Consider the following 18157-nt stretch of genomic DNA (forward strand, 5'->3'; position numbering starts at 1 on the left):
TACTAATTAGGTTATGGTTCTCCTTTGTGCAAATATGGCCACTTCCCTATCGCTCCGATCATTGTTGGACAATGATAAGTTGGTGGGACCCAACTTCGGTAGCTGGTATCAAAGTTGAAGATAGTCCTGGAGCATGAACGGATCCTATATGTGATAATGGATCCTGCACCTGAGGAGCCAGCTGTCAATGCACGTGGAACAGTTAGAGACACTTACCAGAAGTGGCTCAGTGACCGGACCACGGTGCGCTGTATCATGCTGGCTGCTATCATGAGCGACGAGTTCAGTCGCAGATTCGAGACGGCTCAGCCAAAGGACATGCTTCAAGTGTTGGAGGATACCTTTGGCACACCCGATGACGTAGAGAGGCACAAGACTAGTTGTGCCATCTTCAACGCCAAAATACAGGATGGAGTCTCTGTCACTGATCATGTATTGTACATGATCGAGCTGATGGAACGATTGAGCAAGCTCGACTTTTCCTTGCATGAGCAGCTTGGGAAAGATGCAATACTGAACTCGCTGCCCAAGTCTTGTCTCCCATTCCTCACTCATTATAGAATGACAAAGCCTGAAGTAAACTACCATGGGTTAATGGGGTTGCTTCAGAACTTTGAGAAGGATCACCAACTCCTCAAGGAGTCGGTGAACTCAGTGAACTCAGTGGGAGGTTCATCTTCTGGTTCTCGACCCTTTGAGAAAGGAAAGAAGAACAAGAAGAAGAAAGTCAAGAAGGTGCAAGTTCAGGCTGGGACATCTGTGCAGACCCAGACCAAAAAGATCAAGCCTGATAAGAGTCTATTCTACTGGCAAGCACCCTAGATTAGATAGTGTGTCAAATATCTACTTATGGCATTGGAGGCTAGGTCATATAAATAAGAACAGAATAAACAGGTTGACTCAAGAGGGAATCCTCAAAGTCAGTGATTGTGAATCACTTCCAACTTGTGAGTTCTGTCTTCTTGGTAAAATGACCAAGTCACCTTTTACTGGAAAAGGTGAGAGAGCTACTGAGCTCTTGGGCCTAGTACATACTGATGTATGCGGGCCCATGAGCACCAGTGCTAGAGGTGGATATTTCTACTTCATAGCTTTCACGGATGACCTATCCCAATATGGATATGTCTATCTGATGAAACATAAGTCGGATTCATTTGAAATGTTCAAACGATTCCGAAGTGAAGTAGAAAAATAAATTGGGAAGAGTATTAAAACTCTTCGATCTGATCGAGGAGGAGAATACCTTTCTAGTGAGTTTCTCACATATCTAGGAGAGAATGGGATTCTCTCCCAATGGACTCCTCCAGGAACACCACAGCATAATGGTGTGTCTGAAAGGAGGAATCGGACTCTGTTAGACATGGTCCGATCCATGATGGGTTTTGCTAGCTTGCCGATATCCTTCTGGGGAAATGCACTCGAATCGGCTTGTTATCTATTAAATAGGGTTCCAAGTAAGTCTGTAATTAAGACTCCATATGAGATATGGACGGGACGTAAGCCAGCACTTTCACACCTTAGGGTCTGGGGGTGCCCGGCCTATGTCAAACGATTAGTCACAGACAAACTTGGACCTAGGTCTGACAAATGCTCATTCATAGGGTACCCCAAAGAGACAAAAAGATATTTTTTCTACCATGCTGATGAACAAAAGGTGTTCGTCAGCCTTAAGGCAATCTTTTTAGAAAAGGAGTTCCTTGGTGAAGGAACCGTTGCCTCTAAGGTTGAACTTGATGAAGTTCAACAGGTAGAAGGACCGACACCAATAGCTGAACCTGAGTCGGATATGATTAGATCAGATCCGGAGCCCAATATACCTGCACCATTAAGGCGATCCGGTAGAGTACCGCGTCAGCCGGACAGATACTACGGTTTCTTAGTCCGGGACGGTGATCCCATTGAACTTGATGAGAATAATGAGGATCTGATCATCTATATGGATGCTATGCAGAGACCTGATTTCGAGAAATGGCTTGAAGCCATGAAATCCGAAATGGAGTCCATGAAGGTCAACGATGTATGGACATTGGTTGACCCACCTGAAGGGGTTAAACCCATTGGGTGTAAATGGGTCTTCAAAAGGAAGAGGGGCGCAGACGGAAAGGTGGAGACCTATAAAGCCCGTCTGGTTGCCAAGGGGTATCGTCAACGTTATGGTATTGACTATGACGAGATGTTTTCCCCTGTGGCAATGCTCAAATCTATTCGGATAATGCTTGCAATAGCTGCCCATCTGGATTATGAGATCTGGCAGATGGATGTAAAGACAGCTTTTCTGAATGGAGAGCTGACTGAAGAGGTGTATATGATACAACCTGAAGGGTTTACATCCACAGATGAGTCCAAGGTGTGCAAGCTTCAGAGATCCATTTATGGATTGAAGCAAGCTTCTCGGAGTTGGAACATGCATTTTGATAAGGTGATCAAAACGTATGGCTTCATTAAGAATGGAGAAGAGCCCTGCATCTATAAATGGGCAAATGGTCCAGTTGTGGTATTCCTTATCTTGTACGTGGATGACATTCTCTTAATCGGGAATGACATCCCCGCACTACAGGGAATAAAAGTTTGGTTGTCATCACAGTTCTCCATGAAGGACTTGGGTGAAGCATCCTACATCCTAGGGATGAAGATCTATAGGGATAGATCTAAAAGGATGCTTGGGTTATCCCAGTCCATGTACATAGATACTGTGCTGAAGAGGTTCAGCATGGAGAATTCCAAGAAGGGCTATCTACCGATAGGCCAAGGAATTTCTCTCTCTAAGAAGGATTGTCCGACAACTCCTGAAGAGAGAGAGCGTATGAGTAGAGTCCCATATGCTTCAGCCGTGGGATCTATCATGTACGCCATGATATCTACAAGACCAGATGTGGCATACTCACTAGGAGTAGTGAGTAGATACCAATCTGATCCTGGAGAGAATCACTGGAAAGTGTTTAAAGCCATCCTTAAGTATTTGAGAAATACTAAGGACCAATGGTTGGTTTATGGCGAGTCAGATCTGAAACTTGTGGGGTTCACAGACTCCAGCTTCCAATCTGACCATGATGACAGCAGGAGCGTGTCGGGTTATATTTTTACTCTGAATGGTGGAGCCATCTGCTGGAAGAGTTCCAAGTAGCATACTGTGGCAGACTCTGTTTGTGAAGCGGAGTACATCGCAGCATCGGATGCCGCGAAGGAAGCTGTGTGGCTGAGAAAATTCATCAACGAGCTCGGAGTAGCACCCTCCCTCGATGGTCCAGTCTTGCTCTACTGTGACAGCACTGGTACCATAGCTCAGGTGAAGGAACCCAAAGCACATCAGCGGATGAAGCACATCTTGCACCGCTTCCACCTGGTCCGAGAGATCGTGGATCGAGGTGACATCGATCTTCAGAAGATCGACTGAAAGGAGAACCTAGCCGACCCCTTCACTAGAGCCCTGGCAATAAAGGAGTTCGACAACCACAAGTCGAAGATGGGTATTAGATACTGTGCCGAGTGGCTTTAGGACAAGTGGGAGTTGTTGGGAAATGTGTCCCAAAAAGCCAATCGTCAAGCTGTTGACGGTTGAGCAACCAAGTATTGTAATTGATTTGTTAATAAATAAAATATATTTGGCATTTTCATCATAAGCTTTCATCTTCTAATGAACTCCGTTGTTATGATGAAGTCCTTAGGACTATTTAAGTTCGATAAAGAGAGGATTTATCGATTAGTCCTTAAAACTGTTCACGACCAAATGATAGGCTGTTAATAAGGACGACAGCTTCTATCGAGCATAGGTCGCTGTAGGCCATATGGGTTGGTTGTCCTCTTAACCAAGGAGTGTGGAGACACTGGTATGGCATACAGGTGAGATGTAAGGGTACATCGTCATTGAACGTGACCAACTCCAGAGCATTCTGCTGTCGAGAATGTCTCTGATGGGATATAGGTATAAGTGTCCCTTAGACTTGAGATCACCTCAGTGACTTGCAAGCAACTCACTGTGCTTTGGTACTGGACTAACTGAATTTTTAATTCAGGGATGGAAGACTTCTGGGCACAGTCAAGTACTTGCGAAGTCAGAGTGTGATCGAGATGGGATTGACCACTCCAAGAGTTGGAGAAGAATGAGTCGCTGTATTTCAATTTAGCAAAACCTTGGCCAGAGTAATCCATCAGATGGATTTGATATTTTGAAATACAATGTGGACAACCTGATCAGAGTTGACAGTTGAGCTCTGGGGTGTCCTATGATCATTTTGGTCAAGGGGATGAATTATATGAAAACTATATCCGCATGGGTTCTAAGGATGTTGTTCTACACATTCGACCTATCCGGACGTCGGGTACCATTGCTAGATGGTCACTTCGATTGGTATAGGAATTTGTTTCTATGCTACCGGCTTAGGTTCGGACCTATGAGGTCACACACATTAGAGTTCATGATCCGATCGGATGGTTGATCAACGATTAAGAATCATTATAGGGTTAAATAATCAATACGATTGACATTTAACCCAGTGCAAGTGTTGCAGGAGGATCGATTAGCAATTCGATTGCTAATTAGCTTAATTTGATTAAGCCAATGGGCTGAGATTAAGTCTAATTAAATATGATTTAATTAGATTTAGTTTGGGCTTGATTGGATCAAGTCCAATTGGTTTATTGGATAAGCCAAGTGCAAGGAAAGACTAGTCCTAGTTCAACTAGGACTTGGGTCAATCTAATTTCTAATTTGATTAGAAAATTAAATCAGATTTAAATCTAATTTAATCTGATTAAATTAGGTTCTTAATTAGGTTAAGACCTATTTTAATTGGGTTGATCTAATTTTGATTTGATTTGGTTTGGAAAACCAAATTAAAACAAGTTATGAGACAGAATCCTAGTAGGACTAGGATTCCACCTTGCACCACATAAACCTTCTCCACGCCCTCTCTCTTATTCAATGCCAATCTCCACTTATTTTGTGCGACAAAAGCCCTCTCTCAGATCTCTCCCACGTTCACAAAAGGTCTCCTCTCTTCTTTCTTACATGGAAGGTGATTTGGATCAAATCTAAAAGGAATAAGTTTGGATTTCGAATTCTATGAGATAGAGTTTTAGAAATCCAAAACTCTTTCAATTTTGCACCGAATTTATCCAAATTTTTTTTGGAATTTTTCGTGGATTTTAGGGTTTAAATTGTGCACCCTTTTCTGGTGATCCATGCACAAAAATATGGAGGAGGTGCTCAAGAGTTGGGCGTCCCTTTACTTGCCATGTTTGGATAAGCCTTGACTAGGTGTTTGACCTAGACAAGGACTCTATCATATCTCTCTATATAAGACGAGTTTCTTTGTGAAATTTTAATAGGAGATAGCTTTTCGAGAGACCTTTCTGTCATCCAAAAATCAGAGAGAAATACCTTTGGGTCGTAGAGATATAAAAGATGCAAGTTTGGGCATTTAGAGAGAAAAACGTGAAGAAGAAGAGGGTCTTCTTCTAGGGTTTTTATTTTCATATCTTTCCTCCTTGCATCTTGAGTTTCCTGAGAGTGTCTCAGATCTGAAACTCCTCCTTCTACTTTCCATCTTTGGAAGAGTCCAAATCAAGAAGAAGGAGGCACCTGATCAACCATCAAAGAAGGATCAGCGCAGTACTAGCATACTGTGCTGATTTCCTGAAGCAGGACTTCTGATCGAGATTCGTGGGCTCGTGTGGACGACTCCTAGAGGCCGGACGCGTGTGCGGCTTGCAACATCATCCTCAAGCCCAGATTAGCAAGGTTAGAACGTCTAACTTGCAAGGTAATAGATCTGATCTATTATTTAATACATACATTAGATGTAGTATAAAAACATGTTGATATGATCAACATGTAGTTCATGCTATATTTATATATTTTAATTTTTGATTTAATACCATGTAATAATCATGTAATAGGATCTTAGATCTAGGGATTTTCTGATCTTAGAAAATAAATTTTGATTTATTTTAGTCTTCCGCTGTATGATCTTGAAAAAGTTTCAAGATCTAACCCTCTTTTTCAAGATCTAACCCTGAAACCCTAGATCTGGTTCCTACACTTCCATATGCATAAGATGCAATGTACCTTGGTCGAGTTAATGAATATGCTGGTTATGAATGAGCTTTCAATGAAAGGTTCAAAAGGCTCAGTTCTTACTGTGGAGCGGACTTCTTCCAAAAGAAAGTCTTTTGGAAAGAAAAAGAAGTCCGTGAAGAAGCAGAAGGTGGATGGCAAGAACAAGAAGACAGGACCAAAGAAGAAGGCTTCTAAAAAGGGAAAGTGTTTCCACTGTCAGTCAAAAGGCCATTGGAAGTGAAACTATCCTCAGTACCTGGCCACCCTGAAGAACAAGAAAGATGGTCCTTCTGGAGGTATGCTCATTATCGAATCTAATCTTACAGTTTCTTCTGCATCCAGTTGGGTGCTTGACTCTGGTTCTAGTGCTCATTTGTGCACTTCTATGCAGGATCTTGAGGAGAGCAGGAGGCTGAGAGATGGGGAGATGATCCTACATGTCGAAAATGGAGCAAGAGTTGCTACTGTAGCCATAGGAACCTACCCTCTGCGATTACCGTTAGAATTAGATTTAGTTTTAAGAGACTGTTATTATGTGCCTGCAGCAAGCAAGAATTTGATTTCTATTTCATGTTTAGCACAAGAAGGCTATGTGATTAGCTTTCATAAGGACCATTATAATATATTTTATGAAAATAATAAAGTTGCAATTGGTTTTGTTATTAATAGTCTCTATCAGTTACATGTTGATATATCTATTTTTAATATTGAACAAAATGTGAATGCCATAGGAATTAAAAGGCCTAGAGATAGTCTAAATGATAAGTATCTGTGGCACCTAAGACTAGGTCATATAGCGGAAGACAGGATTAACAAATTAGAGAAATTTGAGCTACTGAGTCCGTTGACTTTCGAGTCATATCCAGTTTGTGAATCATGCTTTCAAGGCAAAATGACCAAGCTCCCTTTTGTGGGACATGGGGAAAGGGCCACAGACCTACTCGCCCTAGTACATCGGATGTGTGCGGCCCATTTGATGTACCGGCTAGAGGCAACTTTGTCTACTTCATTACCTTTACCAATGATATGTCTAGGTACGGATATGTATTTCTAATGAAACACAAGTCTGAAGCCTTTGAAAGGTTCAAAGAATTCAGACATGAGGTACAAAAACAAACAGAAAATCCCATTAAGGTTCTTCGATCAGATTGAGGAGGTGAATATCTTACTCGAAAATTCCTAGACTATCTTAAGGACAATGGTATAGTCTCTCAATGGACTCCATCTGGAATGCCTCAACTCAACGGAGTTTCAGAATGGAGAAATCGAACCCTATTAGATATGATCCATTCCATGATGAGCTTCACAGACCTCCCAGAATTTCTTTGGGGATATTGTCTCATGACAGCAATTTATGTATTGAATAGGGTTCCCTCTAAAATCATTCCTGTTGGTGCAAAAATCCGCCTGCGCCGGAGAAGCTGGAGTTGGGGAAGCCGCGGTCGCCGCCGGGACCTGCAAGGGAAGTCTAAACCGGAGGTGGGGTTGCTCCGGCAAGACCCTCCGACGCTCAAGTCAGTTCTCTGCCTCAACAAGAATGGAGTGCTCGAACGGAGAATTTAGCAGAGTTTTGAGATAAGGCAAAAGAGCTTAAAGAATAACGTATCTGAGTCCCCCTTTTTATAGGCGGGGGAGGCAACGGACTGATGGCGACGTGTGTAACCGTCTGGTAGTGGGCCGCCCATGGTCAGGGGAATTGATTGTGAAAGATAATGGAGCAGACATGTGGGTATCACCTCGACTTGCCACGTGGAATCCGTTATGAGGGGTGGAGCAGCGTCCGTCGTCAGGAGAATCGCATGGTATCCGTCGCAGGAGGTGGAGCAGGTTCATGGCCGTTACTGTGGCCTGCCAGGGGGATAATGGAGCTGTGCGGAGTTCGCCACAGGAAGTGGAGCAGGGCGGCTATGGCTGCTGCGGCTTGTCAGGGAATGATGATACTGCGTGGAGTCTGCCACAGGAGGTGGAGCAGGGTCGCGGCCGTTTTGAGGGCCTGTCAGGGGGCGTGGATCTGTCGATTGAAGCTCGACAATGATCGGAGCCATCGTGAGCGAAGCCCGGCTCCCGTAGGAGTCCGGGCGGAGCTGTTCTGATGTCGACGGTGGAGTCCGGCTCCCGTAGGAGTCCGGGCGGAGCTGTGATGATGGCGGCAGAGCCCGGCTCCCGTAGGAATCCGGGCGGAGCTGTGCTGATGTCATCGGTGGAGCCCGGTTCCCGTAGGAGTCCGGGCGGAGCTGCGCTGCAAACAAAGTCAAGGGTGAAGTCCGGCTCTGATAGGAGTCCGGATTGAGCTTACCAGTAATTGATATTGAGAGCGGAGCCCGGCTCCCGTAGAAGTCCGGGCGGAGCTGTTTTGATGTTGGCGGTGGAGCCCGGCTCCCGTAGGAGTCCGGGCGGAGCAGCGCTTGCTGATGGCGGTGGAGCCTGGCTCCCGTAGGAGTCCGGGCGGAGCTGCACTTGCTGATGGTGGTGGAGCCCGGCTCCCGTGGGGGTCCGGGCGGAGTCGCGCTTGCTGATGGCGGTGGAGCCCGGCTCCCGTAGGAGTCCGGGCGGAGCTGCGCTTGCTGATGGTGGTGGAGCCCGGCTCCCGTAGGAGTCCGGGCGGAGCTGCACTTGCTGATGGCGGTGGAGCCCGGCTCCCGTAGGAGTCCGGGCGAAGCTGTGCTGATGTCGTCGGTGGAGCCCGGCTCCCGTAGGAGTCCGGACGGAGCTGCGCTGCAAACAAAGTCAAGGGTGAAGTCCGGCTCTGATAGGAGTCCGGATTGAGCTTACCAGCAATTGATATTGAGAGCGGAGCCCGGCTCCCGTAGGAGTCCGGGCGGAGCTGTTTTGATGTTGGCGGCGGAGCCCGGCTCCCGTAGGAGTCCGGGCGGAGCAGCGCTTGCTGATGGCGGTGGAGCCCGGCTCCCGTAGGAGTCCGGGCGAAGCTGTGCTGATGTCGTCGGTGGAGCCCGGCTCCCGTAGGAGTCCGGGCGGAGCTGCGCTGCAAACAAAGTCAAGGGTGAAGTCCGGCTCTGATAGGAGTCCGGATTGAGCTTACCAGCAATTGATATTGAGAGCGGAGCCCGACTCCCGTAGGAGTCCGGGCGGAGCTGTTTTGATGTTGGCGGCGGAGCCCGGCTCCCGTAGGAGTTCGGGCGGAGCAGCGCTTGCTGATGGCGGTGGAGCCCGGCTCCCGTAGGAGTCCGGGCGAAGCTGTGCCTGTTGATGGCGGTTCCGCCGTGGGTTTTGGCTGTGGATATTTTATACCCAACACCAGTCCCCCTACATCCGAGTTTTGAATTTCAAACGAAGGAAGTACACAGAAGTACAGCCAGAACCATCCCTTCGAATCCCGCATCCTGCCGCTCCCAGATATTTTGGCATTAAATGAGCGCGTGCCGGAGTCTTTTCGAATTGGGGCGGTACGAGAGGACGCTTCGAAGACCCCGCAGGTACGCTGGCCTAGGTACGACGCAATTATGGCCCTGCCAACCGCCAGCCGCCTTCAGCCGTCTGCCATGGGGAGTGGGACACGTGTCGGATGTGGACTGGCCTGGGGGGATTCGAGATCATTATGGCACCGGATCCCAGGGTCTATTTAAACCCGTCCTCCCCCCTTTCAGGTGTCCCACTCCGCTTCTGATTTCTTGCCGGCGTCTGTCATCTCCCCGAGAGTCTGCTCTAGCGAACGCCCTCTCGAGCCGTAGGCGCCTTCCGTTCCTCGCTCCCCAGGCCCCCAGAGCAAGATAGGTTAGTGCCCACCTTCTCCTTCTTACCGCTTAGGGTCCTCTCCTGAGTTGACTTCCGGCGTCCCCCTCCTTTCTCGGCTTGCATTTCTAGGGCCCTTTAGGTTCTCCCCCAAAGAAAAATGTCTTCCGATTCTTCTTCCCCCGTAAGCTCTGGGAGTTCTTCTGCTTCAAACCCCCAGGCCCCTGTCTCTGCGGACGAACCCGCGTTTGGGGCAGGGTCTCGCCCGATCTTCGCACCGGGCGCTATTCCTTGTTCGTCAACTCCGGACGAACTTCTCCTGATAAGGGCTCGATACGGGGTCCCTTCAGAGTACGATCTGGAGCTTCCTGGCCCCTCCGACTGGGCCAGCGCTCCCCCTCCTGGTCGCTTCTGTTTGTACCAGGAGGCATTCCGTGCCGGACTCCGGCTTCCGCTCCCAGCTTTTGTTGCCGCCTTCTTTCGTTTCTTAGACATTTCTCTCGCTTCTGTCACCCCGAATTCCTTTAGGTTTTTGATAGGGTTTCTCTCCCTCTGTCACATAGCCGAGGTCCAGCCTTCCCTCTCCCTGTTCAGACATTTCTACACTTTCAAATGCCATCCTTCAGCAAAGGATTGGTGGTACTTCTCCCCCCAGTTCGGTAAGAAGGGGTTGCTGAAGGGCGCCCCTTCTTCGATTCACAACTAGAAGGGAAAATTTCTCTTCATTTACTGCCCGACCCTGGAATTGGGCCTGCCCCCTTGGGGGTCTCTGAGGGATTCTGTCCGCCAGGCTCCTGGCCTGGGAGAGGACGACCTTCAGGCCGCCCAGAAGCTCCTGAGTTACCCTGCTCCTTCCCTTCCAAACCTACTGAGGGAGCCGCTTCTCTTCAACATCGGCCTGAGCCCTCAAGATCCAGCAAGTATACATCTTTCCTTTTCTTGCCTTCTTCTTCCCTCTCTTCCTTTCTCTCTCCTTTTTCCTCTTTTCTCTTTCTCTTTTTTCTTTCTTCTTCTTCTCTTCTTTTCTCTTTTTTTTTTTTTTTTTTTTCGGACTGATTGGCGCTGCTTTTTCCTTCTTCTTTTCTTTTCCCATTTTTTTTTTTTTTTTTTTTTAGCAATGGACGCCGAAGCCACACGGATGCTCGCCAAGGCCATGAGAGCCCAGAAAAGGAAGGGCGCGACGACTTCCGGCTCGACGAAGAGGGCCAGGGTGGAGGAGACGAGCTTGGCCGCGCCCGTCCAGGCGACCCCGGCGATCGAAATTCCTTCGGATGCCGAGCCAGCGGCCCCCCGGCTCCCCCAGGGAGCCCACCGACTGGGGTCGCCATTCCGGAGGTCCGCCCCACGGAGGCGCCTGCCGCGGGGAGGAGGAGAAAATCGGTGGCCCGCAGGCCGAGCAGCCACCGAGCCGCTGCAGACGAGTCCGTCTGCTCCGAGGGGGGATCGAAGAACCCCTTCAACGACAAGGCCCTAATCCACCGACTGCTCGATGGTTGCATCCTGTCCGATGTCGTGGAGAGGATCGACCGCGCCGATCCCGAGCAGCGGGCCTGGGACACCTTGGGGTCCTTTCTTGAGGTAAGCGGATTTTTACTTGCTCAGTTGCTCGGTCTTTGTTGTAATTCTCTAACTGTCTTTGCAGATCGGGCACCAGCTCTTCGCCTATGTTGAGGCGTCAGGCCACATGAGAAGGGATCTTCTTCGGGCGGAGGAGCGCTGCCAAGATGAGGTTGCTCGTCTTCAAGCGAAGACGGCCGAGGTGGCCGCCCTCCGGGAGGCTCTGGAGAGAGAGAGACAAGATCGGGAAGAGGAAAGGCGAGTCCGAGAGGAGGAGAGGCAAAGTTTGGAGGAGTCGGCAAGGAAGGCGGAGGCCGAGGTCGCCCATCTGGCCGAGCAAACTCCGGTTCTGGTCTCGGAGGCCAGGACCCTTGCAGTGGAGGAGTTCAAGACCTCCGCGGAGATGAGGGAGCTGAACGTCCAGTTCGGCCTGGAGGCGTTCACCAAGGGGTTCGAGCTCTGCCGAGAGAGGATGGCCAGCAGATATCCTGACCTTGATCTCGGCTTTTTGGAGGAGTCTGACGACGAGGCCGCCCCTCCGTCCGCTGCCGTCGCAGCCGTGCCCCCCGCGTCGAGCTCTCCACCCCCTGCCCCCGAGGTCTGAGACTTTCGATCTTGTATCTTTCTTTTGTCGCCATATTTCCCCTCCGCTTGTCTTCAAAATTAATAAAGTCGAACTTCTTATTGTGGATGGCCTTTCCTTCCCCCTGCTTCTTCTTTTCTGCCTTTCTTCTTGTAAAGAGTTGGTCTCTGACGTTTGCATCTTCCGATGGCAGCGTCCTGCCGAAGCACTTTCCTTGCCCCTGGGGGTCTCGCTGAAGTCAACTATTCAACGGCTAAAAAAGGAGGTCCTCCACCTGACGAAGAAGTTGAAAAAGTCGGAGGGCGAGCTCCGCCAGGCGAAAAAATGCTATTCCGAGGCCGCCGCTGAGGCCGCCCACTTCAGGAGTCTCCAAGTGAAGGCAATCATGGACTACAGCCGGAGGAAGGCGAACTTTGCGAAGGAGCTCGAAGAATGCACGAAGAGCACTAGCGACCGAACTTGGGCTCAAGAAGCCAGGATCAGCGCCCTTAAAGTGGAGCTGTCGGCTGCCAAGAGGAGGATCGGCCAGCTGGAAGGGAACTCACCCTGGCTCACAGCGCGGGATGAGCAGATATGGTCACAAAAAGTTTCCGACCTCCAGAAGCAGCTTCAAGATGCCGAGATGAGCCACGATGTGCAGCGGGCCAGCTGGTGCCGACAGGTAGAGGAGCACAAGGGGAGATTCCGTCGAGCGGCGGATGAGGTAGTCCGTCTCCAGAGGCAGTTGGTTACTAGGGCGCAGCTTGCTAACGCCCAAGATAACGAAGAGCTCCAAGCCCTGAGAGGCTCTGTCGAAGGGATTTCTGTCTCCCTTGGGGAGAAGACAGCTGAGCTTCAACAAGTAAAAATCCAACTGGGACTTGAGCGGAAGGCCGTCGCGGACGCAGAGGCGGAGTCCGAAGTTTTATGGAAGTGGCATCGGGAAGCGGAGGCTGAGAGCCGGCGACTTCGTCAGGCGCTCCAGGATATGCTGCAAAAGAAGGAAGAACTAGAGGAAATGGTGGAGACCCTGAGGCAGTCCTGGTCGGGGGATGGAGGTGATCACCCTATGTTAGAGGGAGCAGGACCTCCTTAGAGTTCTTTTGTAGTCACCCCCTTTTTGTAGCTGCCCCCCTTTTCTTTTCTTGTCGTTTTGTCCCTCTTTTTCTGGCCGTCCTGGCCCTGTAGTACATATATCGAAAATGAGAAAAAGGCATTTTGTGTTACCTTGTCCGTGCGTAGCACTAATATTGTCGTTCGTTGACCCTTTCTCGTTGTTTGGCCTGTTTGGCTTAGCGGTCGTCGTGGGAAAGGGCTCTTCCCTTCCATCCGATCTCGTCATGTGGCCGAGCCTCGCCACCGTTTTTAACCCTTGCTGGCGAAGTGGCGGATGGAGCCCGGCTTTCTTAGGAGCCCGGGCAAAGTCTTTCTTGGGGGCGGAACCCGGATCCCGTAGGAGTCCGGGTGAAGTTTATCTTGGCGGCGGAACCCGGCTCCCGTAGGAGTCCGGGTGAAGCTTTACCTGGCGGCGGAACCTGACTCCCATAGGAGTCCGGGTGAAGCTTACCTTGGCGGCGGAACCCGGCTCCCGTAGGAGTCCGGGTGAAGCTTACCTTTGCGGCGAAACCCGGCTCCCGTAGGAGTCCGGGTCTTCCATTTTGCTTGAGCCGGTCGCGAGGTTCTCGTTATCAGCCTGGCTTGTGGGGGCACGTTAGGGCGCTGTAAGACCTCTCCCCCCTCCGGTCTAAAAGAACCGGGCCTTCAACTTTGCTCATGTCAGGATGAGGTTCTCCTCCTGTTCCTGACATGGCTATCGGGGCACATTAGGGCGTTGCAAAGCCTCTCCCCCCATCCGGTCTAAAAGAACCGGGCCTTCGACTTTGCTCAAGTTAGGGCGAGGTTTTCCTCCTGTCCCTAACAGGGCTGTGGGGGCACATTAGGGCGTTGTAAGGCCTCTCCCCCCATCCGGTCTAAAAGATCCGGGCCTTTGACTTTGCTCAAGTTAGGGCGAGGTTTTCCTCCTGTCCCTAACAGGGCTGTGGGGGCACATTAGGGTATTGTAAGGCCTCTCCCCCCATCCGGTCTAAAAGAACCGGGCCTTTGACTTTGCTCATGTCAGGACGAGGTTCTCCTCCTGTTCCTGACATGGCCGTGGGGGCACATTAGGGCGTTGTAAGGCCTCTCCCCCCATCCGGTCTAAAAGAATCGGGCCTTTGACTTTGCTCATGTCAGGATGAGGTTCTCCTCCTGTTCCTGACATGGCCGTTGTTTTTTGGAGAGGTCATATCCAGTCATAATACATCCGCGTTAAGCAGGAGGAGTGCGTTAGCTAGAAAGAAAAGTAGATTCAAAACGAAACAGTAAGCAATACATTTACAGTTCTCCCGCTCCTCCTTGAGGCCCTCCGGTGATGGAGTCGATGGTCCCGATAGGAGGCCGGTCCCCGGGCTGCTCCTCCCTCTTCTGTGGTTCAGGCGGTGGGAGGGCTCTTGGCCGGTCTCCTCTACCCTCAGGCCTGCGGCGGATGAATCTGTCGAGCCGACCTCGCCGGATGAGCTCCTCGATCTCGTCCTGGAGCTGGATGCACTCTTCGGTGTCGTGGTCGTGGTTGCGGTAGTAGAGGCAGAACTTGTTGGGGTTGCGCTTCCCGGGGTGCGTGCGCATCCTCTCCGGCCTAGGGATCAGCTCCCTGACCTCCATCAGTACCTGGGCCTTCGAGGCATTGAGGGGGGCGTAGCTGCGGAACTTTCCTTGCGGGGAACCCCGCCGAAACCTGTTGTCCGGGCTTCTCTGCCTGCGTGCCCGCGGTGGAGTATGGGCACGCTTGTGCCCATGAGGGGATCGGGACCGAGGTCGGGCTTCCCTTGGCCTCTTCTCAACTGCGGGCTTGCCAGAATCTCCCACCTGGCGCTCCCTCGCAGTCTCTTCATCCTTCATTTTGAAGGCCTCTTCCGCTCGGGCGTATCCTTCAGCCCGAGCCAGCAGATCAGCAAAATCCCTGGGGTACTTCTTCTCCAGGGAGTACAAGAGATCATTCTTCTGAAGGCCACCTTTCAGGGTGGCCATGGCAACCGACTGGTCCAAGTTCCGGACCTCCAACGCCGCGATGTTGAAGCGGTTGATGTAGGCCCGTATGGACTCCCCTTCCCTCTGCTTGATGTTGATGAGGGACTCCGAACCTTTCCGGGGACGTCGGCTACTGACAAAATGGGCCACGAATTGGTGGCTCATTTGGTCGAAGGAGAAGATGGTACCCGACTTCAGTGCCGAGTACCAGTTTCTTGCTGCTCCCTTCAAAGTAGACGGGAAAGCCCGGCACAAGATGGCATCGGGGGCACCATGAAGCAGCATCATCGTTCGGAAGGCCTCCAGGTGGTCCACCGGGTCCGACGTCCCGTCGTAGCTTTCAAACTGGGGGAGCTTGAAATTCGGCGGGATCGGTTCCTGCATAATCATTTGGGAGAAGGGAGGGTCAGTGCAGATATCCTCACCGTAAGCGGGAGGCGCATGGCGGAGTTCTTCGATCCGCCAGTTCATCTCCTGGAGCCTCCGGTCCAGGAAATTTTCTCGACTTCGAGTCTCGAGGGTCCTTTGGTAGAACGGGGGCAGGGATCTCCCAGGGGTGGAGTCGTGGTCCGACTGAGGGCTCTCCACCCTTGGATTCGCCTTCTCGGGAAGGATGGGGCGGCTAGCCCAGGTGGCCCGCCCCACCGCCGGGTTCTGGCATTCCGAAGATGCCCCTTCCGGATGCGCTGACGCCTGCGGCGGCTGCTGCTGCATCGCCTATACGGCCTCGACGAGGCCCTTGACCTGCTGCGCCAGCAAGTCAAACTGCTCCGCGCCGACCGCCGTCGCCGGAGGGGGAGGAGGAGCTGGCTGAAAAACGGGAGGGGAGGCCGGAGCCTGAGATCTGGCCGCGGAGGCCATGGACCGCCGGGTGGACGCCCTACGCGGAGGCATCGGGTGTCGATCTCGTGGGGGAGGATTAGGAGTAGATGACGGAGAGATGGCCAGAGGTGGCTCCGTTGAGCGCTCCTTCAAGAACAAGGGTGCTGCGAAGACACAGGCCCTCCTTCTAGCGCCAATCCTGTTGGTGCAAAAATCCGCCTGCATCGGAGAAGCTGGAGTTGGGGAAGCCGCGGTCGCCGTCGGGACCTGCAAGGGAAGTCTAAACTGGAGGTGGGGTTGCTTCGGCAAGACCCTCCGACGCTCAAGTCAGTTCTCTGCCTCAACAAGAATGGAGTGCTCGAACGGAGAATTTAGCAGAGTTTTGAGATAAGGCAAAAGAGCTTAAAGAATAACGTATCTGAGTCCCCCTTTTTATAGGCGGGAGAGGCAACGGACTGATGGCGACGTGTGTAACCATCTGGTAGTGGGCCGCCCATGGTCAGGGGAATTGATTGCGAAAGATAATGGAGCAGACACGTGGGTATCACCTCGACTTGCCACGTGGAATCCGTTATGAGGGGTGGAGCAGCGTCCGTCGTCAGGAGAATCGCATGGTATCCGTCGCAGGAGGTGGAGCAGGTTTGTGGCCGTTACTGTGGCCTGCCAGGGGGATAATGGAGCTGTGCGGAGTCCGCCACAGGAAGTGGAGCAGGGCGGCTATGGCTGCTGCGGCTTGTCAGGGAATGATGATACTGCGTGGAGTCCGCCACAGGAGGTGGAGCAGGGTCGCAGCCATTTTGAGGGCCTGTCAGGGGGCATGGATCTGTCGATTGAAGCTCGACAATGGTCGGAGCCGTCGTGAGCGGAGCCCGGCTCCCGTAGGAGTCCGGGCGGAGCTATTCTGATGTCGGCGGCGGAGTCCGGCTCCCGTAGGAGTCCGGGCGGAGCTGTGATGATGGCGACAGAGCCCGGCTCCCGTAGGAATCCGGGCGGAGCTGTGGTGATGTCATCGGTGGAGCCCGGTTCCCGTAGGAGTCCGGGCGGAGCTACGCTGCAAACAAAGTCAAGGGTGAAGTCCGACTCTGATAGGAGTCCGGATTGAGCTTACCAGCAATTGATATTGAGAGCGGAGCCCGGCTCCCGTAGAAGTCCGGGCGGAGCTGTTTTGATGTTGGCGGCGGAGCTCGGCTCCCGTAGGAGTCCGGGCGGAGCAGCGCTTGCTGATGGCGGTGGAGCCCGGCTCCCGTAGGAGTCCGGGCGGAGCTGCACTTGCTGATGGCGGTGGAGCCCGGCTCCCGTGGGGGTCCGGGGGGAGTCGCGCTTGCTGATGGCAGTGGAGCCTGACTCCCGTAGGAGTCCGGGCGGAGCTGCGCTTGCTGATGGTGGTGGAGCCCGGCTCCCGTAGGAGTCTGGGCAGAGCTGCACTTGCTGATGGCGGTGGAGCCTGACTCCCGTAGGAGTCCGGGCGAAGCTGTGCTGATGTCGTCGGTGGAGCCTGGCTCCCGTAGGAGTCCGGGCGGAGCTGCGCTGCAAACAAAGTCAAGGGTGAAGTTTGGCTCTGATAGGAGTCCGGATTGAGCTTACCAGCAATTGATATTGAGAGCGGAGCCCGGCTCCCGTAGGAGTCCGGGCGGAGCAGCGCTTGCTGATGGCGGTGGAGCCCGGCTCCCGTAGGAGTCCGGGCGAAGCTGTGCTGATGTCGTCGGTGGAGCCCGGCTTTCGTAGGAGTCCGGGCGGAGCTGCGCTGCAAACAAAGTCAAGGGTGAAGTCTGGCTCTGATAGGAGTCCGGATTGAGCTTACCAGCAATTGATATTAAGAGCGGAGCCCGGCTCCCATAGGAGTCCGGGCGGAGCTGTTTTGATGTTGGCGGCGGAGCCCGGCTCCCGTAGGAGTCCGGGCGGAGCAGCGCTTGCTGATGGCGGTGGAGCCCGGCTCCCGTAGGAGTCCGGGCGAAGCTGTGCCTGCTGATGGCGGTTCCGCCGTGGGTTCCGGCTGTGGGTATTTTATACCCAACAATTCCTATCACACCGTATGAGATATGGCATGGTAAGAAGCCAAGTCTGAATCATCTCAGAATTTGAGGTTGTCCGGCTCATGTCAAGAGACAGCAGACGGACAAGTTAGAGTTCAAGTCCTTTAGAGCTCGATTCATAGGATATCCTAAAGAGTCATTAAGATATTATTTTTATATTTCGAAAGACCACAATGTGATTGTGAGTCGAAATGCTATTTTTCTTGAAAAATAGTTTATTCAAGATGGTGGCATCAGAAGAATAATTAAGCTCAAGGAGAATGTCTCCCAAGAGCAACGAGCTAAAGAATCTGAGGAACCTAATCAATCAGAACCAATCCTAACACAACCTCCTCCACCTCGTAGATCGACTAGGATTTTTCGTCCTCC

This window comes from Elaeis guineensis, chromosome 10 (genome assembly GCF_000442705.2).
Source record: "Elaeis guineensis isolate ETL-2024a chromosome 10, EG11, whole genome shotgun sequence".
Classification (NCBI taxonomy): Eukaryota; Viridiplantae; Streptophyta; class Magnoliopsida; order Arecales; family Arecaceae; genus Elaeis; species Elaeis guineensis.